The sequence below is a fragment of the Salvelinus namaycush genome, chromosome 24 (assembly GCF_016432855.1).
Source record: "Salvelinus namaycush isolate Seneca chromosome 24, SaNama_1.0, whole genome shotgun sequence".
Taxonomy (NCBI): domain Eukaryota; kingdom Metazoa; phylum Chordata; class Actinopteri; order Salmoniformes; family Salmonidae; genus Salvelinus; species Salvelinus namaycush.
This window is the reverse complement of record NC_052330.1, coordinates 23,070,556-23,098,333: the sequence shown is the minus strand read 5'-3', so window position 1 is coordinate 23,098,333 and position 27,778 is coordinate 23,070,556.

Genomic DNA, 27,778 nt, shown 5'->3' with positions numbered 1-27,778 from the left:
AGTGGGATATGGGTCAGTTTGCACTTCCTACGGCTTCCACTAGATATCAACAGTCTGTAGAACATTGTCTGATGCTTCTACTGTGAAGTGGGGCCGAAGGAGACGGGAATGAGTAAGGTCTACCATGAGCTGACCATGCTCTGAACATGCGCGTTCACATGAGAGGGAGCTCTGTTCCATCGCACTTCTGAAGACAATGGAATTCTCCGGTTGGAACATTATTGAAGATGTATGTTAAAAACATCCTGAAGATTGATTCAATACATCGTTTGACATGTTTCTACTGACTGTTATGGAACTTTTTGACATTTCGTCTGCTTTTAGTGAACGCGCTTCCTGACTTTGGATTTGTTTACCAAACACGCTAACAAAAATAGCTATTTGGACATAAATGATGGACATTACCGAACAAAACAAACATTTCTTGTGGAAGTGGGAGTCCTGGGAGTGCATTCCGACGAAGATCAGCAAAGGTAAGTGAAGATTTATAATGCTATTTATGACTTTTGTTGATTCCACAATTTGGCGGGTAACTGTATGGCTTCCTTTTGTGGCTGAACGCTGTTCTCAGATTATTGAATATTGTGCTTTTGCCGTAAAGCTTTTTTGAAATCTGACACAGCGGTTGCATTAACTTCTCTGCGCTACGGATCCCTTTAGCGGGATCATTTTCCTAAACAACCGCTGAATTGCAGGGCGCAAAATATTACTAAAAATATTTATAATCATGCAATCACAAGTGAAATATACCAAAACACAGCTTAGCTTGTTGTTAATCCACCTATCGTGTCAGATTTTGAAAATATGCTTTGCAGCTAAAGCAATCCAAGCTTTTGTGAGTGTATCAATCAATGCTACAACAGCTAGCCCCAAATTAGCATGGTCATGAAAGTCAGAAAAGCAATAGAATTAATCGCTTACCTTTGATAATCTTTGGATGTTTGCACTCACGAGACTCCCAGTTACACAATAAATGTTCTTTTTGTTCGATAAATATTACTTTTATAACAAAAAAACGCCATTTGGGTTGCACGTTATGTTCAGAAAACTACCGCCTCGTTCCGGTCCTGAAAGGCAGAAGAAAATTCCCAAACGTATCAGATTCAAAAATATTACTAAAAATATTTATAATCATGCAATCACAAGTGAAATATACCAAAACACAGTTTAGCTTGTTGTTAATCCACCTATCGTGTCAGATTTTGAAAATATGCTTTGCAGCGAAAGCAATCCAAGCTTTTGTGAGTGTATCAATCAATGCTACAACAGCTAGCCCCAAATTAGCATGGTCACGAAAGTCAGAAAAGCAACAAAATTAATCACTTACCTTTGATAATCTTCGGATGTTTGCACTCACGAGACTCCCAGTTACACAACAAATGTTATTTTTGTTCGATAAATATTACTTTTATAACAAAAAAACGCCATTTGGGTTGCGCGTTATGTTCAGAAAACCAAAGCCTCGTTCCGTTCGACGAAAATTCCAAAAAGTATCCGTAATGTTCGTAGAAACATGTCAAATGTTTTTTATAATCAATCCTCAGGTTGTTTTTAACAAACATAATCAATAATATTTCAACCGGACCGTAACCTATTCAATAAGAGAGAAAAAGAAAATGGAGAGCTACCCCTCTCGCGCGCAGGAACTAATCAGAGGACACCTGACTAGTTTTGAAATATCTCGCTCATTTTTCAAAATAAAAGCCTGAAACTATGTCTAAAGCCTGGTCACAGCCTGAGGAAGCCATTGGAAAAGGAATCTGGTGGATACCCCTTTAAATGGAAGAAAGACGGGCCAGGAAACACAGATAGAAAATAAAAATAATAACTTCTGGGTTATATTTTTTCAGGTTTTCGCCTGCAGAATCAGTTTTGTTATACTCACAGACAATATTTTGACAGTTTTGGAAACTTTGGAGTGTTTTCTATCCTAATCTGTAAATTATATGCATATTCTACGATCTGGACCTGAGAAATAGTCAGTTTACCTTGGGAACGTTATTTAAAAAACAAAAAAAATCTGACCCCTAGTGTCAATTAAGAACAAGTGTATCTTTAATTCTATGTAAAACATGTATCTTTCATCAAAGTTTATGATGAGTATTTCTGTTATTTGATGTGGCTCTGCAATTTCTACGGATATTTTGGAGGCATTTCTGAACATGGCGCCAATGTAAACTGAGGTTTTTGGATATAAATATGAACTTTATCGAACAAAACATATATGTATTGTGTAACATGAAGTCCTATGAAGATCATCAAAGGTTAGTGATTAATTTGATCTCTATTTCTGCTTTTTGTGACTCCTGTCTTTGGCTGGAAAAATGGCTGTGTTTTTCTGTGATTTTGCGGTGACCTAGCATAATCGTTTGTGGTGCTTTCGCTGTAAAGCCTTTTTGAAATCGGACACTGTGGTGGGATTAACAAGAAGTGTATCTTTAAAATGGTGTGAAATACTTGTATTCTTGAGGAATTTTAATTACGAGATTTCTGTTGTTTGAATTTGGCGCCCTGCACTTTCACTGGCTGTTGTCATATCGATCCCGTTAACGGGATTGCAGCCATAAGAAGTTGAAAGACGATTATCTTCAGATGATCTCCGTCCTCTGTTACATATCTTAGATGCTTCATCCGAAACTAAAGCTCCTTGGGTAGTTCTATATTTCGATGCAGATAAAGCTTTTGATAGACTAAAATGTTCATTTGATAGACTAAAATGTTCAGTTTTGGAACATATTGGACTTGGCTCCAATTTCATTAATATGATTAAAATACTATATACCAATACCTCAGCCATAGTAATAGCAGAAAATACATGCTCTGTTCCGTACAGAATAACTAGAAGTAGCAGGCAAGGTGATTCCATCTTCTATTTTTATTGTCTATGAAGCCCCTGGCCCAGGCCCAATTACACCAATATCTCTCAATTCTACAGATCATGTCATCTCATTATAGGCCAACGGTATCATACTTTATCTAGACAATGTATCTCAATCCCTCCCAAAAGCTTTGAAGATCATAGAAAAATTCAGCTCTATCTCAAGTTATAAAATAAATCTAACCAAATCTGCCCTACTGCATCTCAAGACCCCGATGGAGGACTCCGTCTTTACTTATGCAATCCCAATAATTTCCCATTTAAAATATTTGGAAATATATATATTTCCTTCCTTTGATAAAACCATTGTCAGAAGCTTTAACAGAACGCTCAAATCAATTCAATTTGACCTCAGTAGATGGGCAGAAATTTGCTTCCTGCAACACAAACTCAAAAAAGTTCTGGAACACTGTAAAGTTCATGGAGAATAAGAACACCTCCTCCCAGCTGCCCACTGCACTGAGGATAGGAAACTCTGTCACCACCGATAAATCCACTATAATTGAGAACTTCAATAAGCATTTTTCTACGGCTGGCCATGCTTTCCACCTGGCTACCCCTACCCCGGTCAACAGCACTGCACCCCCCACAGCAACTCGCCCAAGCCTTCCCCATTTCTCCTTCTCCCAAATCCAGTAAGCTGATGTTCTGAAAGAGCTGCAAAATCTGGACCCCTAGAAATCAGCCGGGCTAGACAATCTGGACCCTTTCTTTCTTAAACTATCTCCTGAAATTGTTGCAACCCCTATTACTAGCCTGTTCAACCTCTCTTTCGTGTCGTCTGAGATTCCCAAAGATTGGAAAGCAGCTGCGGTCATCCCCCTTTTCAAAGGGGGGGGACACTCTTGACCCAAACTGCTACAGACCTATATCTATCCTACCCCGCCTTTCTAAGGTCTTCGAAAGCCAAGTCAACAGACAGATCACCGACCATTTAGAATCCAACCGCACCTTCTCCGTTATGCAATCTGGTTTCAGAGCTGGTCATGGGTGCACCTCAGCCACGCTCAAGGTCCTAAACGATATCTTAACCACCATCGATAAGAAACAATACTGTGCAGCCGTATTCATTGACCTGGCCAAGGCTTTCGACTCTGTCAATCACCGCATCCTCATCGGCAGACTCGATAGCCTTGGTTTCTCAAATGATTGCCTTGCCTGGTACACCAACTACTTCTCAGACAGAGTTCAGTGTGTCAAATCGGAGGGCCTGTTGTCCGGGCCTCTGGCAGTCTCTATGGGGGTGCCACAGGGTTCAATTCTCAGGCCGACTGTCTTCTCTGTATACATCAATGATGTCGCTCTTGCTGCTGGTGATTCTCTGATCCACCTCTACACAGACGACACCATTCTGTATACTTCTGGCCCTTCTTTGGACACTGTGTTAACAACCCTCCAGACGAGCTTCAATGCCATACAACTCTCCTTCCGTGGCCTCCAACTGCTCTTAAATACAAGTAAAACTAAATGCATGCTCTTCAACCGATCGCTGCCTGCACCTGCCCGCCCGTCCAGCATCACTACTCTGGACAACTACAAATACCTAGGTGTCTGGTTAGACTGTAAACTCTCCTTCCAGACTCACATTAAACATCTCCAATCCAAAGTTAAATCTAGAATTGGCTTCCTATTTCGCAACAAAGCATCCTTCACTCATGCTGCCAAACATACCCCCGTAAAACTGACCATCCTACCGATCCTCGACTTCGGCGATGTCATTTACAAAATAGCCTCCAATACCCTACTCAACAAATTGGATGCAGTCTATCACAGTGCCATCCGTTTTGTCACCAAAGCCCCATATACTACCCACCACTGTGACCTGTACGCTCTCGTTGGCTGGCCCTCGCTTCATACTCGTCGCCAAACTCACTGGCTCCAGTTCATCTACAAGACCCTGCTAGGTAAAGTCCCCCTTTATCTCAGCTCGCTGGTCACCATAGCAGCACCCACCTGTAGCACGTGCTCCAGCAGGTATATCTCTCTGGTCACCCCCAAAACCAATTCCTCCTTTGGCCGCTTCTCCTTCCAGTTCTTTGCTGCCAATGACTGGAACGAACTACAAAAATCTCTGAAACTGGAAACACTTATCTCCCTCACTAGCTTTAAGCACCAGCTGTCAGAGCAGCTCACAGATTACTGCACCTGTACATAGTCCATCTATAATTTAGCCGAAACAACTACCTCTTCCCCTACTGTATTTATTTATTTATTTATTTTGCTCATTTGCACCACATTATTTCTATTTCTACTTTGCACATTCTTCCACTGCAAATCTACCATTCCAGTGTTTTACTTGCTTTTTTTGGATTTACTTCGCCACCATGGCCTTTTTTTGCCTTTACCTCCCTTATCTCACCTCATTTGCTCACATTGTATATAGACTTATTTTTCTACAGTATTATTGACTGTATGTTTGTTTTACTCCATGTGTAACTCTGTGTTGATGTATGTGTCGAACTGCTTTGCTTTATCTTGGCCAGGTCGCAATTGTAAATGAGAACTTGTTCTCAACTTGCCTACCTGGTTAAATAAAGGTGAAATAAAAATAAAATAAAGTCCCACTTGCTTTCGCCGGCCAAATATCTACTGTCAAAATGAATACATTGCCACGGCTGAATTTTGGTAGGTCAATGCTTCACTTGTCGCCCCCTTCTGGCTATTGGGATAAAATCCATAGTGCGGTTTCAAAATGTATATGGCAAGGTATGTACAGTGCATTCGGAAAGTATTCAGACCCCTTTGCTTTGTCCACATTTTGTTACGTTACAGCCTTATTCTAAAACGGATTTAATAATTGTTTCCCCTCATCAATCTTCACACAATACACCATAATGACAAAGCAAAACAGGTTTTTAGAATTTTTAAAAAATTTATAAAAAATGTAAAATATCACATTTACATGAGTATTCAGACCGTTTACTCAGTACTTTGTTGAAGCACCTTTGGCAGCAATTACAACCTCAAGTCTTCTTGGGTATGACGCTACAAGCTCGGCACACCTGTATTTGAGGAGTTTCTCCCATTCTTCTCTGCAGATCCTCTCAAGCTCTGTCAGGTTGGATGGGGGGGCATTGCTGCACAGCTATTTTCAGGTCCCTCCAGAGATGTTCGATCGGGTTCAAGACCGGGCTCTGTCTGGGCCACTCAAAGACATTCCTAGACTTGTCCCGAAGCCTCTCCTGCATTGTCTTGACTGTGTGCTTAGGGTTGTTGTCCTGTTGGAAGGTGAACCTTCACCCCAGTCTGAGGTCCTCAGGGCTCTGGAGCAGGTTTTCACCAAGGATCTCTCTGTACTTTGGTCCGTTCATCTTTCCCCCGATCCTGACGGGTCTTCCATGCCACTGAAAAATATCCCCACAGCATGATGCTGCCACTAACCATGCTTCACCGTAGGGATGGTGCCAGGTTTCCTCCAGATGTGACGCTTGGCATTCAGACCAAAGAGTTCAATCTTGGTTTCATCAGACCAGAGAATCTTGTTTCTCATTGTCTGAGACTCCTATAGGTGCCTTTCAGCAAACTCCAAACGGGCTGTCATGTGCCTTTTACTGACGAGTGCCTTCAGTCTGGCCACTCTACCATACAGTCCTGCAGAGATGGTTGTCCTTCTGGAAGGTTCTCCCATCTCCACAGAGGAACTCTGAAACTCTATCAGTGACCATCAGGTTCTTGGTCACCTCCTTGACCAAGGCCCTTCTCCCCCGATTGCACAGTTTGGCCGGGCGGCCAACTCTAGGAAGAGTCTTGGTGGTTCCAAACTTCTCCCATTTAAGAGTGATGGAGGTCACTGTGTTCTTGGGGACCTTCAATGCTGCAAAAAGTTTTTGGTACCCTTCCCCAGATCTGTGCCTCAACAGAATCCTGTCTCGAAGCTCTACGGAAAAGTCCTTCGATCTCATGGCTTGGTTTTTGCTCTGACATACACTGTCAACTGTGGGACCTTATATAGACAGGTGTGTGCCTTTTCAAATCTTGTCCAATCAATTGAATTGACCGCAGGTGGACTCCAATCAAGTTTTAGAAATAGCTCAATGATGATCAATGGAAACATAGCAAAGGGTCTGACTACTTATGTAAATAAGGTATTATTATTTTTAATACATTCACAAACATTCTAAAAACCTGTTTTCGCTTTGTCATGAAGGGGTATTGTGTGTAGATTTATGAGGAAAAACATATATTTAATACATTTTTGTAACTTAAAAAAATATGGAAAAGGTGAAGGGTTCTGAGTACTTTCCAAATGCACCTAACTGGCCTTGCCTAGTTAAATAAAGATTAAATAAAACATTTAAATAAATTGCTCCCGCAATTTCTGTTTGACGCAAATTTGAAAAACAATGTATTTGTAACGAAAGTCGTCGGGAGAAGGAGAGGAGGACCAAAGTGCAGCGTGGTACGTATCCATAATACTTTTAATCAAAAATGAATACACGAACAAAAACAACAAAACGACCAACGAACAGTTCTGACAGGTGCAACAAACACAAACCAGAAAATAACCACCCACAAACACAAGTGGGAAAACAGGCTACCTAAGTATGGCTCTCAATCAGAGACAACGATAGACAGCTGCCTCTGATTGAGAACCATACCAGGCCAAACACATAGAAACAGAAAACCTAGACCTACAACATAGAATACCCACCCACATCACACCCTGACCAAACTAAAAATAGAAACATACAAAGCGATCTACGGTCAGGGCGTGACAGTATTGGGAATCAAAATGGCATGCCCATAGTCCAATATTTCACAATAATGCCTTGCGATCTGAAAGGCGGCCTTTTGTACTATAGAAAAATGTGGATTGACACATGTTGGCTGTTTGGGGTTGGTGGAATGGGATGGGATGGGATGCAAGGGTGGAGGTCCACTTCTTCTTTTTATCCTCCTGGTTTTATTATTTATTATTAAACTCTGTATGTATTTCTTACTGTTTTTTTTATTTCATTTGAGTGGCAGCCTACAGGCACATAAACATATTACAATTTGAAATGAATAATGTACCTGTAACCCTCCAAACAAAAAAATAACTAAACAAAATTTGGTCACAAAAGAATCTCCCCATGTCACAGTAGGCTAGCTAGGCCTACTCATTGTCCATAACAAGTGCTTTTTATGGAAGGACATACATGGCATATCAAAGGTGTTGTTGTTTTGAATGGTCATTGTTGCTTACTGTATGTTGTTGTCTTTTGGATTATTGTCGTTGTGTTTATTTCTTCACTTGACCCTCTTTTCCCGGGTTGTGCCAGCTTGCTGGATCTAGGATGGTGACATCACAGTGTTGTTGTTGGTTAAACTAGGCCAGTGGGGCTGTAGTGGGTCAGAGTGCGTCATCTCGTCCCTCCCTGCGTGGAAAACACACTCCCTGAAACAACAACACACTCCCACAAACACAATCCCACTCTTTCCCAGATAACACACCAGATCGTATAGTATAAACACATGACACAAGTGAAAACACAGGAATACACAAACACAAAACACAATACATAGAAAACCTTCACACTCTTGTTAACCACATCTCCCATGGTTACTATGAACTGTAAACATTTACACCATCATAATATTGAATATAATCCACAACTATCCTTACACAAAGACATTTGGTCAACACATACATACAGTATCGAATGTCAAACATTGGCACTATATGCTATGGATTTGAGAATCCTCTCTCCAGTTCAATACAATAGACCAATGAAATGTCTCCTTATTTAAAACTAATGAAAATGCCAAAAGCTATAGTTGTTGTGGGGTCATGTTGACAGGCGATGCTGTGTATCCTTTGTTGTGGGGGTGGTGTGTGGTGTTTGGTGAATTTGTGTTAGTGTGTCTCCATTGTGACGTGTGTAATCCGCATGCTCCCTAATCCACGAGCAGGTGGCCAGGCGTGTGGTGTCCGTGGGGGTGCAGAGAAGGCACACTCCTCCTGCCTCGCCTAACACACACACACACACACACACACACACACACACCACACATCACATACACACACGCAAGCACGCCACACACACAAACACAAACACACACACAAACACATTCATACACACGCACACACACAAATGCTCCACTTTGTGTCTGAGACTTGAGAGAGGGACTGGACACACAAAAAACACACATTCATACAAACACACACACACACACACACACACAAATAGATATACACACTATTCCAAAGACTCGCACGTGCCAGAATTGATATACCCCAGCTCCCCTTCCACCTCTCCTTGCGTGTATCCACACAGCCGTGCACGCTTTCAGGGCCTATCTGCTGGCCTAAACAGGTGGGCCAGGCCCATGACTCAGGGCAGGGTGGGGGAGGGAGGTAGGGAGGGCATCTGTCAAATAACTAGCATCCTCCTCGACCACCTCGCCATCTGGTACTTCATACAGCCTATATCATCCAGACAGGTCAGGTGTCATAATACAGCCTATATCATCCAGACTGGTCAGGTGTCATAATACAGCCAGTATGACTGGTCGGTGTCTTAATACAGCTTACAGTATATCATCCAGACTGGTCAGGTGTCCTTCATACAGCCTATATCATCCAGACTGGTCAGGTGTCATAATACAGCCAGTATGACTGGTCGGTGTCTAAATACAGCTTACAGTATATCATCCAGGCTGGTCAGGTGTCCTTCATACAGCCTATATCATCCAGACTGGTCAGGTGTCATAATATAGCCAGTATGACTGGTCGGTGTCTTAATACAGCTTACAGAATATCATCCAGACTGGTCAGGTGTCCTTCACACAGCCTATATCATCCAGACTGGTTACGTGTCATAATACAGCCAGTATGACTGGTCGGGTGTCTAAATACAGCCTACAGTATATCATCCAGACTGGTCAGGTGTCCTTCATACAGCCTATATCATCCAGACTGGTCAGGTGTCATAATACAGCCAGTATGACTGGTCGGGTGTCTAAATACAGCCTACAGTATATCATCCAGACTGGTCAGGTGTCCTTCATACAGCCTATATCATCTAGACTGGTCAGGTGTCTTCATACAGCCTATATCATCCAGACTGGTCAGGTGTCTTAATTAATACAGCCTATATCATAAACGTTCTCAAGCCACCCTCTGCCATCGGCGCCATAGTGGTGCCCAAAAGTCGTGATAAGCCCAGTCATTCTGGACGGAGGCTAATGACTGTTTATTCTAAATTACACTATAGTGTCCTGGAAATAGGATTACGTTGCTAAAGTAGGCAACTATTTAGTAGAAACAACTTTGCCATCATTATCATGTCGTCAAATTCTTACTTTAGACAGATGTCAATGTTGTCATTACCTAGAAAAGTTTGTAAAAAAATAGCTAGCAATAATAACATTAGCTAGCTAAATCTGGTGGTCTCCCCTCAATCTTAGCTAGCTAGCTAAAGGTATACTGCATCTAAAGTAAATTTGGCGACACCAAAATGATGACAAAAGGCTTACCTACTAATTATTTGCCTCCTTTTGAAATGGCATTGTATTTCCAAGCCAATGTAATGGACTTTTGATGAAATCTTCATCAGCTCTCAATGACAATGCGTTGAGTAGAATGCTCAGTTGGGCATCAGTCCAATGTTCAAAACAATGTTGTGACAAAACGTGCAATCCATGAATAGTGTTCTAGTAGGGTGTTCTAGACACATTGTCCAAGAGTCTAGAGTCAGATGAGAGATTGTGTACAGGTCATTAGTGTGAGCAACTAGGTTTGAAATGAGCCGTTCCTTTGTGTCCCTTTGCGGACTCAGGGTGAGATTGTCCCAGTTGTCCCTCATAGAGATGGATGCCATGTAAACAGAGGTTGATTGTACCACATCTAGTTTATGGGGAACATTACAGTGCTGGTGTGGATGATACCCCATGTCCCTGCTCTGCCTGATCCAGTCTTACAGTAGTTAGCTGATGGCAGAAGACGACTGGCAGCTGACAGCTGGGATGGCCCTCTGACCTTTGATCTCTAACCCTAACCCTTACTCTGGAGAATGATTAAAACAGAGTCTGTTTCCCCTAGACACTGATCTACCATAAATCCGACCCAGAATGATAACAAACACTAGTTAAAGTAAAGATCCTTCAGACTTTAGTCACTGTCCCTCAGGACTAATTGTAGTTGTTTGAACAAATAAACTGCTGTGTGAACAAAGAAACTGTTTTCTATTCTCTCCCTTTCCATCTCTTCCTGTCTCTTTCTCTCTGTCTGGGCCCCGAAAAGCTTGTTATTCCTTATATAGCCCACTTTAAATAAGGTGCCTTTTGAGACACAGCTTTGAATTGGATGCCTTTAAAAACACAGCCCACTCTATAAGGTGCCTTTTGAGACATAGCTTTGAATAGGGTGCCTTTAAAAACACAGCCCACTCTTAACTGGGTCAGGTGAGAGCCTGTTGGATATTCACTGACATCATCAGACTCAAACACCTGAGCAGTGGGCCAATGAGTCTCCATCATATGTCCCAGAGACCATATAGAGATGTTCTGTGTACCCTTCTAGGGACAGTGTGCCTGACAACACACCACCAGTCTATCAGCCTTTTCAGATTCCGTTCCAAATGCTTTTAGCCTCACAACAAGCTTATGAACTAATTCAAATTGTGCCATTAGATGTATGTAATCTGTTATTAGAGCATCTACATTTTGCTCTTAAGGAGATTTGTGTTTTTTCATGCTAATGGTGCGTTGGTATAAAGACTGGAGTGTTTTGTTGGCTTGTTGTCCTGTAGTCTGTCTATATAATCCAGGTTGAAAGGTCTCCAAGCTAAATGGAAGCTGCATGAGGAACAATAAATAGCCATTAACATCACCCGAAAGCCATTCTGATACTCAAATGGTATTTTATTTGTATTTATTTTTTTACATATGTCCGAACATTAAAAACCTGTAATAAGCTTTCAGCTTTGTGTCTTTTATCTCTGGAATAAAGAAGACGATGTTGATATATTTGTCTCACATGTGTAACCCCATCAATATGTTTCAAAACGCCACACAGACTAAATCCTAAACTAAAGTCATTCCAATTTACAGTCAGAATTCTCTATACTTATACACTATTTACTTATATGTATATAAAATGAATAATTATTGGCGAAATGTATGTACAGAATATGATATAAACCATAGTTTTCTAAGCATTGAAAGAGTATACAGTATATTATATGTCCAAGAAAATCAATGGACTAAGAGAATTCCTGTTTGTCATGTAAAAAGTGTAACCAAAAACACCACAGACAAACGCAAAGGGCAATGAAAACAACAAGCATCAGTTTAACATGATAGTAGTAGAGGTGTTTTTATTTTTTACACCCAACATGGTACATGTTTACAATTTAGTTAGCCGGCACTCTTATCCAGAGCCGCTAACAGTTAGCGTCCTTGGTGTGCGCTGCTATCTTTGGAAGTGCACTGAGGAGGTCCATGTTGGAAGCCTGGGACCCTTATAGAATGGGCAGCAATATTGCATTAATTGTAATTGATCAGAACCAAGTCACAGTCAAGGGGAGAAAACGTGACTAAGTAACACCCCTGTATCACCAGTGTGTGTGTGTGTGTGTGTGGGGGGGTGGGTGTGGGTGGGTGGGTGGGTGGGTGGGTGGGTGGGTGGGTGTGTGTGTGTGTGTGTGTGTGTGTGTGTGTGTGTGTGTGTGTGTGTGTGTGTGTGTGTGTGGGTAGGTGGGTGGGTGGGTGTCAGTGTGTGTGTACCATGGTTATTAACCATTTACCATATTCCCCAACCGTCAGAAACTACGTCCTTTATTTAACACAGAAAAACTATTGTTTCATCAAGTCAAATGAGATTCCATGTTTGGTGATGTAGATTAATTATGTATGTGTTGTTGTGTTGATATGTGATAGAGACACTGCTGTCACTGCCTGTATCCCTGGGAATGTAGGACAGCATCCTTTTGCATAACAATACACAGTAGTCTTTAGTTTAGTTCTCACAAACAACATGGCCGTTGGTTTATTTTATAAAGAGGTTCTATTCTTTATAAAAGAACACTTGTATATTTTTAACGGTGTTCTTGTAGACACCTGCGTTTACTTGGAACTGGTCAATTTCAAATGACAAAAGATGCTACAGTATTATGGCTTATAGGGGAGGTGATGATATTGACATTAATTCAAATATACCAACCCTGGTTGTGCAAGTTGAGCATAAGAAATAGCTGGATGAGTACCAAATTATAGTACCATTTTTATTTGTTCTCTTTTTTAGATTTCCAGTGTGGGACATTTTAAATAACAATGCTTTTGTCTACCAATAGCCCCATATACAAACTAAATTCTGAAGAGTTCATTGATAAAATATTGATAGCTCACAGGGGAGAAATTAGGCTACTTTTCCCAATTCTGATATTCCTAAACCATAGTAGGCCTAGCCTATATTTACTGGATGAATATATCACTGCAGCAGAAAATCGATAAAATATAAGAACTTTGAGATTTTTCTTTATTTTGAAAACCATTAACAAATTCTCTAAGTCACAAAACCCATAAAAGTTTACTGAGTCATATTGACATTTCCTAGTAATTCTCTACGGATGTTTGGGGCTTGGGGCGCTTTGCGAGCGCTGGATCATAGCCTAATTTCGCTAATGGCAATGCGTGGAATTCGCTGGGCGCGCGACAAAGTGCCTGTCTGGTGTGCTTGGGAAAGCCCTATTTTGCCTCTCTGGGCCCGGTTTCCCGATAGCTATGGAATTTAGTCTTACGAGTGTTTTAAGATGCCTCTTTCCTACAACCGCTGAAGATGAAACATGCATTTCCCAAAACACCAGGCAAAAATAATGGTCGCTAAGTGCGTCATTGGAACATAGATACTGATAGGATCGAAAGAAAGGGAGCGCTGCTCTCGGATCAGCTTTCTCCATTGAAATCTTACCTTAACATTAGAAATATTTCACAATACTGATAAGCTCCTATTACCACCTATGGCTACACATTATGAGGCGACTTATTCTAATGCTTTCCCAATAAAAACACTAAATCACCGATTTGGCACATGATTGCGCACATGTCAGGCTATATATACATCATTAAATATATTGAGACACATTACAGACAGTAGCCTAGAAGTATCAAAATATAAATTAATTGATTGAACATTAAATGTATTTCAGTATGATTGAAATAGGCTTATAGCCTACTGTCTATATTTTAATGCAGTCATCTCTGTTTACAAGTTTACAACTGTTTACAATTGAAGTCAATTGCAAAGACATTGGCAACTTTGTATTTGTAGTCAACTTTGTTCTAAAGTTATCAGTGGTCACAAAAATAAGGATAAGCCATGTGATTCTATGTTTAACGGAGATCTTCTGTGTATAAAGTGACGCGGGAGGGCAAACAAGCATCTGAAGCCCCACTTAGCTGTTCTACGAGTGGTCTGAGGCAGGAGTTAGATTACGAGCGTTTTCAAGTGCAACGTTAATAAAGACGTTTTTCAGAAACAGCTTGGAGATTGAACGATATTCCTACGAAGGTTCTAACGAATTTAGCCTTAAGATGCTTTTGAGAAACCGGGCCCTGGTCCGCACCCCGCAGCAGTGACCAGGGCCAAGGCTGGGTTTTAAAACTCCAAGCTCAAGGCTTTTTATTGTTTAACATCCACAAATGCGATGAAGGGATTAATGAAGCGTCTGCCGGACCCATATGTCCCTTCGTGCCGAGTGGCGCTTAATTAAAACCAAAAGCCTAGGAATGGAATCTTGCACAAATAGGTCCCTCTGGCCTGCTCCGCTCAAGTCTTGCTATCTTAGCTACATGTATTTATTTCACCTTTATTTAACTAATAGCCAAATTGAATATATAGCATGGTAACGACAAAAATGATATTTATAATTATATTAGAATAATCATTCTAGAATAATAATGATGATAATGATAAATTATAGCACTGACAATTATTTAGATTCTTGTTTCATTATACACTGCATGACCAGAAGTATGTGGACACCTGATCATCGAACACCTCATTCCAAAATCATGTGCATTAATATGGAGTTGGTTCCCACTTTATTGCTATCCAGTCTTCTGGGAAGGCTTTCCACTAGATGTTGGAACATTGCTTCCATTCAGCCATAAGAGCATTGGTGAGGGAGGGCACTGATGTTGTGTGATTAGGCCTGGCTCGCAGTCGGCGTTCCAATTCATTCCAAAGGTGTTCGATGGGGTTGAGGTCAGGGCTTTGTGCAGGCCAGTCAAGTTCTTCCACACTGATCTTGACAAACCATTTCTGTATGGACCTCGCTTTGTGCACGGGGTATTGTCATACTGAAACAGGAAAGGGCCTTCCCCAAACTGTTTCCGCAAAGTTGGAAGTACAGAATCGTCTAGAATGTCATTGTATGTTGTAGCATTAAGATTTCCCTTCACTGGAAATAAGTGGCCTAGTCCGAACGATGAAAAACAGCCCCAGACCATTATTCCTCCTCCAACAAACTTAACAGTTGGCACTATGCATTCGGGCAGGTAGCGTTCTCCTGGCATCCACCAAACCCACATTCATCCTTCGGACTGCCAGATGGTGAAGCGTGATTCATCTCTCCAGAGAACGCGTTTCCACTGCTCCAGAGTCCAATGGCCACTCCAGCCGATGCTTGGCATTGTGCATGGTGATCTTAGGACCAAGCCTGGCCTGCTGAGGAGTGACGGACTCCATCCTAGCTGGAGGGGTGCTCTCATCTTATCTACGAACATAGACAGGGCTCTAACTCCTCTAGCTCCACAATGAGATAGGGTGCTGGCCAGGCAGCAGGCTGTTAGCCAGCCTGCCAGCTTAGTGGAGTCTGCCACTAGCACAGTCAGTGTAGTCAGCTCAGCTATCCCCATTGAGACCTTGTCTGTGCCTCAATCTAGGTTGGGCAAAACTAAACATGGTGGTGTTCGCTTTACCAATCTCACTGGAATAAAGACCTCCTCCGTTCCTGCCATTATTGAAAGAGAGTGTGATATCACACATCTCAAAATAGGGCTACATAATGTTAGATCCCTCACTTCCAAGGCAGTCATAGTCAATGAACTAATCACTGATTATAATCTTGATGTGATTGGCCTGACATGGCTTAAGCCTGATGAATTTACTGTGATAATGAGGGCTCACCTCCTGGTTACACTAGTGACCATATCCCTCGCGCATCCCGCAAAGGCGGGGGTGTTGCTAACATTCACAATAGCAAATTTCAATTTACAAAAAAAAAGCGACTGCGTTTTTGTCTTTTGGGCTTCTAGTCATGAAATCTATTTTTATTTTATTTTTTATTTCACCTTTATTTAACCAGGTAGGCAAGTTAAGAACAAGTTCTCATTTACAATTGCGACCTGGCCAAGATAAAGCAAAGCAGTTCGACACATACAACAACACAGAGTTACACATGGAGTAAAACAAACATACAGTCAATAATACAGTAGGAAAAAAAAAGTATATACAATGTGAGCAAATGAGGTGAGATAAGGGAGGTAAAGGCAAAAAAAAGGCCATGGTGGCGAAGTAAATCCAATATAGCAAGTAAAACACTGGAATGGTAGATTTGCAGTGGAAGAATGTGCAAAATAAAGCTAGAAATAATGGGGTGCAAAGGAGCTAAATAAATAAATAAATACAGTAGGGGGAGAGGTAGTTGTTTGGGTTAAATTATAGATGGGCTATGTACAGGTGCAGTAATCTGTGAGCTGCTCTGACAGCTGGTGCTTAAAGCTAGTGAGGGAGATAAGTGTTTCCAGTTTCAGAGATTTTTGTAGTTTATTCCAGTCATTGGCAGCAGAGAACTGGAAGGAGAGGCGGCCAAAGGAAGAATTGGTTTTGGGGGTGACCAGAGAGATATACCTGCTGGAGAGCGTGCTACAGGTGGGTGCTGCTATGGTGACCAGCGAGCTGAGATAAGGGGGGACTTTACCTAGCAGGGTCTTGTAGATGACCTGGAGCCAGTGGGTTTGGCGACGAGTATGAAGCGAGGGCCAGCCAACGAGAGCGTACAGGTCGCAGTGGTGGGTAGTATATGGGGCTTTGGTGACAAAACGGATGGCACTGTGATAGACTGCATCCAATTTGTTGAGTAGGGTATTGGAGGCTATTTTGTAAATGACATCGCCGAAGTTGAGGATCGGTAGGATGGTCAGTTTTACAAGGGTATGTTTGGCAGCATCAGTGAAGGATGCTTTGTTGCGAAATAGGAAGCCAATTCTAGATTTAACTTTGAATTGGAGATGTTTGATGTGAGTCTGGAAGGAGAGTTTACAGTCTAACCAGACACCTAGGTATTTGTAGTTCTCCACATATTCTAAGTCAGAACCGTCCAGAGTAGTGATGTTGGACGGGCGGGCAGGTGCAGGCAGCGATCGGTTGAAGAGCATGCATTTAGTTTTACTTGTATTTAAGAGCAATTGGAGGCCACGGAAGGAGAGTTGTATGGCATTGAAGCTCGTCTGGAGGGTTGTTAAAACTTCTCTGCGCTACGGATCCCTTTTACGGGATCATTTTCCTAAACAACCGCTGAATTGCAGGGCGCAAAATATTACTGAAAATATTTATAATCATGCAATCACAAGTGAAATATACCAAAACTCAGCTTAGATTGTTGTTATTCCATCTATCGTGTCAGATTTTGAAAATATGCTTTACAGCAAAAGAAATCCAAGCTTTTGTGAGTGGATCAATCAATGCTAGAACAGCTAGCCCCAAATTAGCATGGTCACGAAAGTCAGAAAAGCAATAAAATTAATCGCTTACCTTTGATAATCTTTGGATGTTTGCACTCACGAGACTCCCAGTTACACAATAAATGTTATTTTTGTTCGATAAATATTACTTTTATAACAAAATAAACGCCATTTGGGTTGGCCGTTATGTTCAGTAAACCAAAGCCTCGTTCCGTTCGACGAAAATTCCCAAAAGTATCCGTAATGGTCGTAGAAACATGTCAAATGTTTTTTATAATGAATCGTTAAGTTGTTTTTAAAAAACAAAATCGATAATATATCAACCGGACCGTAACCTATTCAATAAGAGAGAAAAAGAAAATGGGGAGCTACCTCTCTCGCACGCAGGAACTATTCAGAGGATACCTGACTAGTTTTGAAAAATCTCACTCATTTTTCAAAATAAAAGCCTGAAACTATGTCTAAAGCCTGGTCACAGCCTGAGGAAGCCATCACAGACAATATTTTGACAGTTTTGGAAACTTTGGAGTGTTTTCTATCCTAATCTGTAAATTATATGCATATTCTACGATCTGGACCTGAGAAATAGTCCGTTTACCTTGGGAACGTTATTTTAAAAAATGTAAAAAATCTGACCCCTAGCGTCAAGAGGTTAACACAGTGTCCAAAGAAGGGCCAGAAGTATACAGAATGGTGTCGTCTGCATAGAGGTGGATCAGAGACTCACCAGCAGCAAAAGCAACATCATTGATATATACAGAGAAGAGAGTCGGTCCAAGAATTGAACCCTGTGGCACCCCCCATAGAGACTGCCAGAGGCCCGGACAACAGGCCCTCCGATTTGACACACTGAACTCTATCAGAGAAGTAGTTGGTGAACCAGGCGAGGCAATCATTTGAGAAACCAAGGCTATCAAGTCTGCCGATGAGGATGTGGTGACTGACAGAGTCGAAAGCCTTGGCCAGGTCAATGAATACGGCTGCACACTATTGTTTCTTATCGATGGCGGTTAGGATATCGTTTAGGACCTTGAGCGTGGCTGAGGTGCACCCATGACCAGCTCTGAAACCAGATTGCTTAGCGGAGAAGGTATGGTGGGATTCGAAATGGTCGGTGATCTGTCTGTTGACTTGGCTTTCGAAGACCTTAGAAAGGCAGGGTAGGATAGATATAGGTCTGTAGCAGTTTGGGTCAAGAGTGTCCCCCACTTTGAAGAGCTGCTTTCCAATCTTTGGGAATCTCAGACACGAAAGAGAGGTTGAACAGGCTAGTAATAGGGGTTGCAACAATTTCGGCAGATAATTTTAGAAAGAAAGGGTCCAGATTGTCTAGCCCGGCTGATTTGTAGGGGTCCAGATTTTGCAGCTCTTTCAGAACATCAGCTTACTGGATTTGGGAGAAAGAGAAATGGGGAAGGTTTGGGCGAGTTGCTGTGGGGGGTGCAGTGCTGTTGACCGGGGTAGGGGTAGCCAGGTGGAAAGCATGGCCAGCCGTAGAAAAATGCTTATTGAAATTCTCAATTATAGTGGATTTATTGGTGGTGACAGTGTTTCCTGTCTTCAGTGCAGTGGGCAGCTGGGAGAAGGTGTTCTTATTCTCCATGGACTTTACAGTGTCCCAGAACTTTTTTGAGTTTGTGTTGCAGGAAGCAAATTTCTGCTTGAAAAAGCTAGCCTTGGCTTTTCTAACTGCCTGTGTATATTGGTTTCTAGCTTCCCTGAAAAGTTGCATATCACGGGGGCTGTTCGATGCTAATGCAGAACGCCATAGGATGTTTTTGTGTTGGTTAAGGGCAGTCAGGTCTGGAGAGAACCAAGGGCTATATCTGTTCCTGGTTCTACATTTCTTGAATGGGGCATGCTTATTTAAGATGGTGAGGAAGGCATTTTTTTTAAATAACCAGGCATCCTCTACTGACGGGATGAGATCAATATCCTTCCAGGATACCCCGGCCAGGTCGATTAGAAAGGCCTGCTCGCTGATGTGTTTCAGGGAGCGTTTGACAGTGATGAGTGGAGGTTGTTTGACCGCTGACCCATTACGGATGCAGGCAATGAGGCAGTGATCGGTGAGATCTTGGTTAAAAACAGCAGAGGTGTATTTAGAGGGCAAGTTGGTTAGGATGATATCTATGAGGGTGCCCGTGTTTACGGCTTTGGGGTGGTACCTGGTAGGTTCATTGATCATTTGTGTGAGATTGAGGGCATCAAGCTTAGATTGTAGGATGGCTGGGGTGTTAAGCATGTTCCAGTTTAGGTCGCCTAGCAGCACGAGCTCTGAAGATAGATGGGGGGAATCAGTTCACATATGGTGTCCAGAGCACAGCTGGGGGCAGAGGGTGGTCTATAGCAGGCGGCAACGGTGAGAGACTTGTTTTTAGAGAGGTGGATTTTTAAAAGTAGAAGTTCAAATTGCTTGGGTACAGACCTGGATAGTAGTAGGACAGAACTCTGCAGGCTATCTTTGCAGTAGATTGCAACACCGCCCCCTTTGGCCGTTCTATCTTGTCTGAAAATGTTGTAGTTAGGAATGGAGATTTCAGAATTGTTGGTGGTCTTCCTAAGCCAGGATTCAGACACGGCTAGAACATCCGGGTTGGCAGTGTGTGCTAAAGCAGTGAATAAAACAAACTTAGGGAGGAGGCTTCTAATGTTAACATGCATGAAACCAAGGCTATTACGGTTACAGAAGTCATCAAAAGAGAGCGCCTGGGGAATAGGAGTGGAGCTAGGCACTGCAGGGCCTGGAACAGAGAGTAAAAGGAGGTTTCTGGGGGCGATAAAATAGCTTCAAGGTATAATGTACAGACAAAGGTATGGTAGGATGTGAATACAGTGGAGGTAAACCTAGGTATTGAGTGATGATGAGAGATATATTGTCTCTATAAACTTAATTGAAACCAGGTGATGTCATCGCATGTGTGGGTGGTGGAACTGAAATGTTGGATAAGGTATAATGAGCAGGGCTAGAGGCTCTACAGTGAAATAAGCCAATAAACACTAACCAGAACAGCGATGGACAAGGCATATTGACATTAAGGAGAGGCATGCTTAGTCGAGTGATCATAAGGGTCCAGTGAGTAGTGAGGTTGGTTGGGGTAACGGCGATTCAGACAGCTAGCTGAGCCATCGGTAGCAAGCTAGCATAGGATGGAAGTCTGATTTTAGCCACCTCGTGTGTTTCCGATGGTAGATTAGTGGGGTTCCGTGTGGTAGAGGGGATCAATCCAATTGGCAAAATAGATATAGTTATAGTGACCCAAGAAAAATTGTCCGATAGATAGACCTATTCAGATAGCAGCCGATAAGACAGCTAACGATTAGCGGGCCGCAGATGGGCGTTCAGGTAACGTCGCGACGGAGGGGCCAGTTGGATAACTCCCTCGGGCAGATAACGTCGGTAGTCCAGTCGTGAAGGCCCGGTGGGGCTCCGCATCGGCAGTAAAACGGGTCCGGATAGGTTATTGTAGCCCAGGAGTGTCTGATGGAACTCTTCAGCTGGCTAGCTCTGGAATAATTTATGCTTGCTCCGGGATCGACGTAAGCCAATAGTCACATGGATAGCAGCTAGCTAGCTGCGAGATCCAGGTGTAAATGTCCAGAGCTTGCGGTTGAAATCCGGGGATATGGAGAGAAAAATAGGTCCAGTATGTTCTGGTCTGAGTCGCGTTGTACAAAACTGGCGATAGCTTTTCGAACTAAAGGATAGCTGATGACCATAAACCGTGGTTAGCTGAATGCTAACGTTAGCCAATAAACTGGCTAGCTTCTGGCTAGCTTCTGGTTAGCTTCTGGTTAGCTTCTGGCTAGCTTCTGGTTAGCTTCTGGCTAGCTTCTTGCTAGCTTCTATTGTGGATTTCAGATTTGAGGTAAATAATACTTTTTTAAATAATTGGTGAGGCGGGTTGCAGGAGTGTTTTGAAGTTTAGTTTTTGGAAAAGAAAATATATAAAAGATATGCGAAGAAAGATGTAAATATATATATACACGGGACACGACAAGACGAGGACAAAGGACGTCTGACTGCTATGCCATCTTGGGGCATCAAAATGCAGCCTACTCAATCACATTTTATAGCTACTGTTTACAGGCCTCCTGGGCCATATACAGCGTTCCTCACTGAGTGCCCTCAATTCCTATCGGACCTTGTTGTCATGGCAGATAATATTCAATTTTTGGTGACTTTAATATTCACATGGAAAAGTTCACAGACCCACTCCAAAGGGCTTTCGGAGCCATCATCGACTCAGTGGGTTTTGTCCAACATGTCTCCAGACCTACTCACTGCCACAGTCATACTCTGGACCTAGTTTTGTCCCGTGGAATTAATGTTGTGGATCTTAATGTTTTTCCTCATAATCCTGGAGTATCGGACCACCATTTTATTACGTTTGCAATCGCAACAAATAATCTGCTCAGACCCCAACCAAGGATAATCAAAAGCCATGCTTTAAATTCTCGGACAATCCAAAGATTCTTAGATGCCCTTCCAGACTCCCTCCACCTACCCAAGGACGTCAGAGTACAAAATTCAGTTAACCACCTAACTGAGGAACTCAATTTAACCTTGCGTAATACCCTAGATGCAGTCGCACCCCTAAAAACAAAAAGCATTTGTCATAAGAAACTAGCTCCCTGGTGTACAGAAAATACCCAAGCTCTGAAGCAAGCTTCCAGAAAATTGGAACGGAAATGGCGCTACACCAAACTGGAAGTCTTCCGACTAGCTTGGAAAGACAGTACCGTGCAGTATCGAAGAGCCCTCAATGCTGCTCGATCATCCTATTTTTCCAACATAATTGAGGAAAATAAGAACAATCCAAAATGTATTTTTGATACTGTCGCAAAGTTAACATTCTCCAAGAGAGGATGGCTTTCACTTCAGCAGTGATAAATGCATGAACTTCTTTGATGAAAAGATCATGATCATTAGAAAGCAAATTACGAACTTTTCTTTAAATCTGCGTATTCCTCCAAAGCTCAGTTGTCCTGAGTCTGCACAACACTGCCAGGACGTAGGATCAAGGGAGACACTCACGTTTTTTAATACTATATCTCTTGACACATTGATGAAAATAATAATGGCCTCTAAACCTTCAAGCTGCATACTGGACCCTATTCCAACTAAACTACTGAAAGAGCTGCTTCCTGTGCTTGGCCCTCCTATGTTGAACATAATAAACGGCTCTCTATCCACCGGATGTGTACCAAACTCAGTAAAAGTGGCAGTAATAAAGCCTCTCTTGAAAATGCCAAACCTTGACCCAGAAAATATAAAAAAACTATCTGCCTATATTGAATCTCCCATTCCTCTCAAAACATTTTGAAAAAGCTGTTGCACAGCAACTCACTGCATTCCTGAAGACAAGCAATGTATATGAAACGCTTCAGTCTGGTTTTAGACCCCATCATAGCACTGAGACTGCACTTGTGAAGGTGGTAAATGACCTTTTAATGGCATCAGACCGAGGCTTTGCATCTGTCCTCGTGCTCCTAGACCTTAGTGCTGCTTTTGATACCATCGATCACCACATTCTTTTGGAGAAGTTGGAAACCCAAACTAATTGTTCTACACGGACGAGTTCGGGCCTGGTTTAGATCTTCTCTGTTGGAAAGATATCAGTTTGTCTTTGTAGATGGTTTGTCCTCTGACAAATCAACTGTAAATGTCAGTGTTCCTCAAGGCTCTGTTTTAGGACCACTATTGTTTCACTATATATTTTACCTCTTGGTGATGTCATTCGTAAACATAATGTTAACTTTACTGTTATGTGGACGACACAGCTGTACATTTCAATGAAACATAGTGAAGCCCCAAAATTTCCCTACCTGGAAGCCTGTGTTTTAGACATAAGGAAGTGGATGGCGGCAAATGTTCTACTTATAAACAGACAAAACAGAGATGCTAGTTCTAGGTCCCAAGAAACAAAGAGATCTTCTGTTGGATCTGACAATTAATCTTGATGGTTGTGCAGTCGTCTCAAATAAAACTGTGAAGGACCTCGGCCTTACTCTAGACCCTGATCTCTCTTTTGACAAACATATCAAGACTGTTTCAAGGACACCTTTTTTCCATCTACGTAACATTGCAAAAATCAGAAGCTTTCTGTCCAAAAATGATGCAGAAAAATTCATCCATGCTTTTGTCACTTCTAGGTTAGACTACTGCAATGCTCTACTTTCCAGCTACCCAGATAAAGTACGAAATAAACTTCAGTTAGTGCTAAACACAGCTGCTAGAATCTTGATTAGAACCGACATTTTTTATCATATTACTCCAGTGCTAGCCTCTCTACACTGGCTTCATGTTAATGCAAGGGCTGATTTCAAGGTTTTACTGCTAACCTACAAAGCATTACATGGGCTTGCTCCTACCTATCTTTCCGATTTGGTCCTGCCGTACATACCTACACGTACGCTATGGTCACAAGACGGAGGCCTCCTTCCCGTCCCTAGAATTTCTAAGCAAACCGCTGGAGGCAGGGCTTTCTCCTATAGAGCTCAATTTTTATGGAATGGTCTGCCTATCCATGTGAGAGATGCAGACTCGGTCTCGACCTTTAAGTCTTTATTGAAGACTCATCTCTTCAGTAGGTCCTATGATTGAGTGTAATCTGGCCCAGAAGTGTGAAGGTGAATGGAAAGCCACTGGAGCAACGAACCGCCCTTGCTGTCTCTGCCTGGCTGGTTCCCCTCTCTCCACTGGGATTATCTGCCTCTAATCATATTACAGGGGCTGAGTCACTGGCTTACTGGTGCTCTTCCATGCCGTACCTAGGAGGGGTGCGCCACTTGAGTGGGTTGAGTCACTGAGGTGATCTTCCTGTCCGAGTTGGCGCCCCCCTTGGGTTTGTGCTGTGGGGGAGGTCTTCGTGGGCAATACTCTGCCTTGTCTCAGGTTAGTAAGATGGTGGTTGAAGATATCCCTCTAGTGGTGTGGCAAAGTGGGTGGGGTTATATCCTGCCTGTTTGGCTCTGTCCGGGGGTATCGTCGGACGTGGCCACAGTGTCTCCCGACCCCTCCTGTCTCAGACTCCAGTATTTATGCTGCAATAGTTTATGTGTCGGGGGGCTAGGGTCAGTCTGTTATATCTGGAGTATTTCTCCTGTCTTATCCGGTGTCCTGTGTGAATTTAAGTATGCTCTCTCTAATTCTCTCTCTTTTTCTCTCTCTCTCTCTCTCTCTCTTTTCTCTCTCTCTCTCTCTCTCTCTTTTCTCTCTCTCTCTCTCTCTCTCTCTCTCTCTCTCTCTCTCTCTCTCTCTCTCTCTCTCTCTCTCTCTCTCTCTCTCTCTCTCTCTCTCTCTCTCGGAGGACCTGAGCCCTAGGACCATGCCTCAGGACTACCTGGCCTGATGACTCCTTGCTGTCCCCAGTCCACCTGGTCGTGCTGCTGCTCCAGTTTCAACTGTTCTGCCTGCGGCTGTGGAACCCTGACCTGTTCACCGGACGTGCTATCTGTCCCAGACCTGCTGTTTTCAACTCTCTAGAGACAGCAGGAGCGGTAGAGATACTCTGAATGACCGGCTATGAAAAGCCAACTGACATTTACTACTTAGGTGCTGACCTGTTGCACGCTCTACAACCACTGTGATTATTATTATTTGACCCTGCTGGTCATCTATGAACATTTGAACATCTTGGCCATGTTCTGTTATAATCTCCATCCGGCACAGCCAGAAGAAGACTGGCCACCCCTCATAGCCTGGTTCCTCTCTAGGTTTCTTCCTAGGTTCTGGCCTTTCTAGGGAGTTTTTCCTAGCCACCGTGCTTCTACACCTGCATTGCTTGCTGTTTGGGGTTTTAGGCTGGGTTTCTGTACAGCACTTTGTGATATCAGCTGATGTAAGAAGGGCTTTATAAATCAATTTGATTGATTGATTGATTGATCGTAGTCTTGTGTCCGGCTGCCTGGCCATGGAAACCCATTTCAACAAACAGTTATTGTGCTGACGTTGCTTCCAGAGGCAGTTTGGAACTCGGTAGTGAGTATCTTTATCGCCCTGGGTACCTGAATATTGACTGGTTTTCATCAAGCTGTCCACTCAAGAGGAAGCTTCTTACTGTAACCAGTGCCTGTAATCTGGTTCAGGTTATTAATCAACCTACCAGGGTGTTTACAAACACTACAGGAACAAGATCATCCACATGTACCAATCACATTTTTACTAATACTGTAGAACTTTTCTCGAAAGCTGTATCTGTACCCATTGGATGCAGTGATCACAATATAGTGGCTATATCCCGGAAAGGCAAAGTTCCAACAGCTTGGCCTAAAATAGTGTAGAAGAGATCATACAAAAGATTTTGTTGTGACTCTTATGTGGATGATGTTAGAAAAAATGTGTTCGTCTGATGTGATTAATGAAGAGCATCCAGACGCTGCACTTGATGAATTTATGAAATTGGTTCTTCCAATTATTGATAAACATGCACCTGTTAAGAAACTGACTATTAGAACTGTTAAGGCTCCATGGATTGATGAGGAATTGAAAAACTGTATGGTTGAAAGAGATGGGGCAAAAGGAATGGCTAATAAGTCTGGCTGCACAACTGACTGGCTTACTTACTGCAAATTGAGAAATGATGTGACTAAACTCAACAAAAATATGAAGAAACTGTATTATGAAGCCAAGATCAATGATATAAAGAACGATGGAACAAAAACTTTGGAGTGCTTTAAATTATGGGCAGAAAGACAAATTCAACTCCATCTTTCATTGAATCAGATGGCTTATTCATCACGAAACAATTTGAAGTTGCCAATTATTTTAATGATTATTTAATTGGCAAAGTGGGCAAACTTAGGCAGAAAATGTCAACAATGAACAGTGAGCAATTGTATTCATGCATAAAAAAACAAATAATGAAAGAAAAGCATTGCAAGTTTGAATTATGTAAAGTTAGTGTGGGAGAGGTGGAAAAATTATTGTTATCGATCAATAATGACAAACCTCCTGGCATTGACAACTTAGATGGAAAGCTATTGAGGATGGTAGCTGACTCAATAGTCACCCCTATCTGTCATATTTTTAATCTGAGCCTAGAGGAAAGTCTTTGTCCTCAGGCCTGGAGAGAAGGCAAAGTAATTCCACTACCCAAGAGTGGTAAAGCGGCCTTTACTGGTTCTAACAGCAGACCGATAAGCTTGCTGCCAGCTCTTAGCAAACTGTTGGGAAAAAATGTGTTTGACCAAATACAATGCTATTTCTCTGTAAACAAATTAACAACAGACTTTCAGCATGCTTATAAAGAAGGGCACTCAATGTGTACTGCACTGACACAAATGACTGATGATTGGTTGAAAGAAATTGATAATAAGAAGACTGTGGGAGCTGTACTGTTACATTTCAGTGCAGCCTTTGATATTATTGACCATAACCTGTTGTTGATAAAACGGATGTGTTATGGCTTTTCAATAAAACTCAAATGGTTTTCTTTAATGGAAGCTTCTCTAATGTCAAACATTTAAAGTGTGCTGTACCGCAGGGCAGCTCTCTAGACCCTCTACTCTTTTCTATTTTTACCAATGATCTGCCACTGGCATTTAACAAAGCATGTGTGTCCATGCATGCTAATGATTCAACTGTAACGAGCATTACCGAAGGTGGCTCCCTTTCCTGTTCGGGTGGCGCTCGGCGGTCGTCGTCGCCGGTCTACTAGCTGCCACCGATCCCTTTTTCCCTTTTTCGTTTGGTTTTGTCTAATTGTTTTCACCTGTTCATTGTTTGGTTGTTAGGGTGGTGTTATTTAAGTTCGTTTAGCCCGCTTCTGTTTGTGCGGGCTTGTCTTTCTGTTTTTTGTATGAGGTGCTTTTGTGTGTATTGGGGTTTTCCATTGTCCGGATTATTTTTCCAGAGTGTACTATATTGGACTGGATTTTACGCCAATGTTTTGACGTTACCAGTTGTATTTTCTGGTTGGACATTAAAGTGTGTTTTTTCCCCGTATCTTTGCTCTCTGCGCCTGACTCCTCACCCATTTTCCTCATCATTCGTAACAGAAGCCCGCACCATCAAATGGAGTCAGCAGGAGCAGCGACCACCCCTCTCCCCACGATGGAGGAGAGAGTCCTTCATCACACGTCCATCCTCCATCGCATCGGATCAGCTATGGATCAAATGATGGAGAGGATGGATCGTTGGGAGAGGAGTGGTCTCCCTACTACCCCACCTACCCTCCCTCCAGCAATTATACCATCTCCTCCAGCGGGATCCGGTGCCAGCGCTTTGCG